The sequence below is a fragment of the Trichosurus vulpecula genome, chromosome 5, assembly GCF_011100635.1.
Source record: "Trichosurus vulpecula isolate mTriVul1 chromosome 5, mTriVul1.pri, whole genome shotgun sequence".
Taxonomy (NCBI): domain Eukaryota; kingdom Metazoa; phylum Chordata; class Mammalia; order Diprotodontia; family Phalangeridae; genus Trichosurus; species Trichosurus vulpecula.
In genome coordinates, this window is record NC_050577.1 from 118,091,161 (window position 1) to 118,097,160 (window position 6,000).

Genomic DNA, 6,000 nt, shown 5'->3' on the forward strand with positions numbered 1-6,000 from the left:
CGTGAGGCTCAAATGAGATAGTATATGTAAAGCACTTTGCCAGCTTTTAAGGGTCAGTTAAATGCCAGTTGTAGAGGTGATGAGGGCCTGATTGAAGGTGATGGCCATGGGAATTTCAACATGGAAGGAAGGGGATGGATGCTGTGGAGATGAAATCAACAAGCTGGCAATCCACAGAACTCTCACTCTATGCCAGGCATCGTACTAAGCACCGGAGATACTGAGAAAGGCCACACTGTCCCTGCCCTCGAGAAGCTCACGTCCTAAAGGGAGAGACAACCTGTGAATAGCCAGGTACATTCACGATGCCTACAGAATGAGTGGCAGATACGCTCGGAGGTGAAGCCGCTTTCATCTGGGGAAACCAGGAAAAACCTTCTGAAGGCAGCTGCGTTTGGGCCGAATCTTGAAGGAAGTCAGGAAAACAGGGATGGGGAGGAGGAGACGTATTCCAGGCATAAGGGGCAACCTGTGCGGGCCAGTAGATGGGGGATGGAGGCCAGGGTAGCTGGTTTGTAGAGTACAGTAAGGGAAGGAAAGGGCAGGGAGACCGTAAAGGTAGGAAGGAGCTGGATTGTGAAGGGCTTTAAATGCCCAACACAGAGAGGAGGGGAAGGAAATAAGCACTCATATCATTCATACCATGTGCCAGGCAACATGCTAAGCCCTACAAACATCATTTCGTTTGATCCTCGTAGCATTTGTAGGACAGAAGTGCTATTACCTCCATTTTTCAGTTGAGTAAACTGAGGCAAACAGGTTACGTGAGTGGCCCAGGATCACATAGCTAGTACTGGTGTTCACATTTGAACTCAGTTTTTCCTGACTGCAATGTTCTATCCGCTGTGCCACTTCACTGCCTCAAACAGAGGAGTTTATATTTGGTCCTGGAGCTAATAGCAGCCGCTGGCATTTGTTGAGTAGGATGGCGTGTCAGATGTACACTTTAGGAAAGCCGCTGTGGCAGCTGAGTGGATGACGGACCTGAGTAAGGAGAGGCTTGAAGCAAGGAGACCAACCAGAAGACTATTGCAACCAACCACCTCCTGACAGAGAGGTAATGGACTAAAGATGAAGAATAAGATAGATTCTCAGATAGAACCGGGGGAACTTGAGTGGGTATTTGTTGCAAAGGATCTTGGTTTTTTTTGTTTTTTTTTTCCCCGGTTTGGGGGGTTGGATGGGTAAGATCAAGAAGGGGGAAGGGATAAGGTAGGCTGCCTGAAAAAAAAAGAAAGAAGGCTAATGAAGTGGTTTTTAAATGCACAGAAGGCAACAGAAGGAAGGCCAGAAAGAATCACAAACAAGCAGTACAACTTTGAAAGTTATATGTTGTATTTATTACATGTTTACAAAGAAAAACTAACTAGACATAAGAGACCCTCAGTTCCATGCACCATCTCCTTTTTCTATTCTACTATGAATATGGAAATGCCTATTTTATGTGGTATTTGTTAAATTGAGAATAAGAAATAAAACTAATTTTTTAAAAAGCTAAAAAGTTCAGGCAAGAGGTGATTAGGAACTGAGCTAGAGTTGTGCTTTTGTGAGCAGAAAAAAGGATATATATACACACATACATATATACATTTTTATCATATATAAATTTATATATATATACACACATTATTCATATATGTATGTATACAGACACACATATATGAGATGTGAAGGTAGAAATGCAATATTTGGCAACAGATTGGCTATGTGAGGTAAGTGAGAGCAAGAAGTCCAGGGTGATACTGAGGTCAGGAGGACTGGGAGGATGGTAGTACTCTCAACAGAAACAGGGAAGTTTAGAGTGGAGGAAGATTTAGAGAGGGAGCCAGTCACTTCTGTTGTAGACATGTTTAATTTGAGATGTTGATGAGACAATCACGTGGAGATTGCTAGTAGTTAGGTCTGTGGGTCTTGAATTTAGGAAAGACATTAGGGATATAGACATTTATGTGCGTGTGCATATGTATGCATATACATTTATATATACACATATGTAGGGAGATATGTATGTATACATGTAGGAGAGAAGGAAAGATATTTGTAGGGAGAGATATATATGTATGTATGAGTGTATATGTATGTATATGTTAGATTATATAGATCTGTATCTCTAATATCTATCCTACATTTATAAATATATCTGATATTTATAATATAAATTATATATTATATCTATTTCCCTAATATCTCTCATAGGAGAGAGATAGATATAGATCCATCTCCTCTATCTCACATACATATACTACATGTACACATATACACATATATGCATGTGTATATATACATATATATGGTAGAAGAGACATTAGGGAGATAAATATGTAGGAAGACACGTGTGTATATGTAGGAGAGATCATAAGGGGATAAACAGAGCATATATGTAGGAGAGACATTAGGGAAATAGACTATATCTATCTAATTATAGATGTAGGGAGATAGATCTATATATCTATGTAGTCAGATATAGAGCTATCTCCTTAATATCTCTCCTACATGTGTGTGTATGTGTGTATATATACTATCTCCCTAATATGTATACACAAACACACATATATGTGTGTGTGTGTGTGTGTGTGTGTGTGTGTGTGTGTGTGTATATATATATGAATCATCTTCTTCTTGGAGATAATTGAACACATGGAGACAGATAAGATCTCCAGTGGAAGTTTTGAGATAAAAAAGAAGACCCAGAACTTTGACCCTTGACCCTTGGGGGACAGACAACCCCACTTGAGGGCAAGAGATGGATGTCAATCTAGGTGAGAAGGGTATCACTGAAGCCAACAGAAAGGAGAGCATCCAGAAGGAAGGCTGGTCCACAATGGCGAAAGCTGAAGAGAAGTCAATGAGAAGATTTGGAAGGTCACTGTGGGAAGACTTGTCATTCGTGTTGATGGAGAGAGAGCACAACAGGATTGGACTCAGATGACCTGGGTTCAGATTCTACTTCTCCCACACAGTTGCTCACTGTGGGACCATGGGGAAGATTTGCCTTTTTTTGATTTCCCATGGGCACTTATATGTACCTTAACAGTCCTATGATCTTCTCTCTCCCCTCACAGTGGTGGAGACAGGGGGATACTAGAAAAGAAAATTGTCTTATGTTGTTTGATGCTGTCACTGTATCAGATAATTTTGATTTTCTTTGTCACAAGGGAAGGGCTGTATGTGTGTGTGTGTGTGTGTGTGTGTGTGTGTGTGTGTGTGTGTATGTGTAGGGTTTTCTCTCCAGAAATGGCTGTGATATATGTCAATAAAAGGTGCTCTTTAAAAAAAAGAAAAAGAAAAATCCTATGGTCTTACAATTAGGACATGATATATGAGGAGGAAAAGCGACCTTGACATTTTGGGTCAATAAGAGAGTTGGAAAGGGGAGGGTAGTTGAATTACAGCGTTAGAGCTGGCAGAGACCTTGGAGATCAACTCACCAGACATCCTCATCTTACAGAGAAGTGGAAACTGTGACCTAGAGAGAGAGAGAGAAGTAACTTGCCTGAAGGCACAAAGTTAGTCCCATCTCTCCTGGCTCCACATCCAGAGATCCTGTCCCTCCAGATCTGAAGCAAAAGGGGAAAGCGGTAATCGTGGCTTATGAATTTCCATTGATTCTCCTGTCCACCATTTGATCCTGTGATCTTACTGTCCGCTGTTGGAGTGATGCCTGGTATTTGTCTTCTGAGTTGTAAGGAAATGAGTAGGGAGAGGATTTGAAGAAGCAGCACTGACTGATTGGCTGGGTGGGAGCACCAACCCTTTGGACCATGATAATAGAACAAGAACTCCCATGTAGACTCTGCCTCAAAGTGATAAGCCAAAAAAAAAAAAGTGATAAAATGAGAGAGGGGGGAGGAGGGGAAAACATTGACAAGAGTCAGCAATTATGCCTTGCATGTAATGGACAGTCAATACATTTTTGACAAATGAAGGTTACAGCTGTTATGATGTTTGGTCAGTAGTGATCAGTGGACTGACAAAAGTTGTTGGAGCACTTAATATCCCCATTTTCCACCCTCCAGACATTAAATGTGTGTGTGTGTGTGTGTGTATCTTTCTGTCTTTCTCTTTATACTAGGGATATAGTCATTTTTACTGGTTGGATGAGAAGATATAGAGAAGAGTGAGATTAAGAAATGGCAGTTTGAAAGTTGCCAAATAAAATTTGTGCTGTCTGAATAAATGATATGTAAACACTTAATAGCCTATGGTCTTCCTGACTTTCCTAAGTAGCAAGAATTAATTCTCCAATTTTTTTTGATGGGCAGGGAAGTTTATTTGTCCGGATCACACAATAGTGATATATAACTAGTTACAGGTATATGATCCTAGGCAAAGAAGCCTAGAACCTCCCCACCCCATACCTTGAACCTCCCCACTCCCACCATTTTAATTGAGTTTCACCCCACAGTGGGACCTGGTATATGAGCTGAGTCACCTGGTAGTTCAGTGGAAATGGTCAGTCCTGCAAATACCAACCTCTTATTTACTTTGATGGATCTGTAGTTTCATGTTCTTGGGTTTTCCTTCCACTAATGTAGATTGCAGTTGCCCCATAACTTCTTAACCTGCATGGTTCTTATCTAAACGCTTCCATAAATCATTTCTGGAGTTTCCACCCAAAGTACTCTAGGCCTTCTTCTATTTTGTTATTAAATATCTCCGTGGTACCAAAAGGGGTGCTCCTTGTCTTTCATTCTTGCTATGTGAGGCCATCTCCTTTCTTGAACAAATATGTCTTTGATGACATCTTTTATAATACATTTTTAGAATAAATTGTCATTGGTAATATGCTTCAGTCAAATTATACCTGTGTGTCTTTCCTTTGCTCTTTGGGTTACCATAACATAAATTCTTCTTATATCATAGTACACCATGATTTAAAGCTGTACAATATCACTAAGGGAATATTAGTATTGAAGATATTTTGCCTTCGTTTCCTAGTAATTAAATATTTTAATTTTATTTTAAAATAAAATTTTATTGGTATCTTTTGTTTTAACATTGCCCAAATTTCTCCTTGTATCTCTCCCAGTGTTCCCCTCCCAGTGAGCCCTCCCATATAATAAAGAATATTTGTTGAAAAGAAAAACATAAAAAGAGGAAAGAGATAAAACAAAATCAGCAAAACCTATTAATATATTGAAAAAAATCTAAAAATATATGCAATGTTTCACACCTGTGGACTTACCATCTCTGCAAAAGAGGAGGGGGAGGTATCTTCTCATGTCTCTTCTTTGGGCCTAGGTTTGCTCTTTGTAATTTTACAACATTCACTTTTGTTTTCTGGTTGTTCTTCCCATTTAAATGGTTGTAATCTGGGTACATTATTATCTTGGTTCTGCTTATTTTACTGTGTGTCAGTTCATGGAAGTCTTTCTATATAGTCACCGTATTCATTGTTTCTTACTGTACAATAATATTCCATTACATTCATGTACCACATTTTGTTTAACCATTCCCGAGTTGATGGGTTTCTGCTTTCATTTCTAGGTCTTTGATATCCCCAAAAGTATTTCCATATATATTTGGTGTGTATGACTACTGTCTTTTTATCAATGACCTCCTTGGGGTACGTGACAAGTAGCAGGTTAATGCCATATATATGCTTGTTAGTTTTGCCTGTCTTCTTTTCTTTTTTTTAATTCTTTGTCAGAATGACTCTAAATGCACGTGTACTCCAAAGCTCTGACAAAGGTCTTTCCGCACTCCCTCATTCTGAGACTTTATGAGTTTCCATGGGTTTAATGATCATATCTATGCAAAAGACTCCCAGATCTATATATCCTCCCCTAGCCTTTTTCCCAAGTTCAGTCCTGGACCACCAACTGCATAGTGAACATTTCAAATAAGATGACCCATCAGCATCTAAAACTCAACATGCCCAGAATAGAAGTGTTAGCTTTCTGCCCCCTCGACCCCCAATCTATCTCCTTCCGAACTTCCCTATTTGTTTTTTTTTTAATGAAAAAGGTATCTTTTGTTTCTATTTTACCTACATTCCCC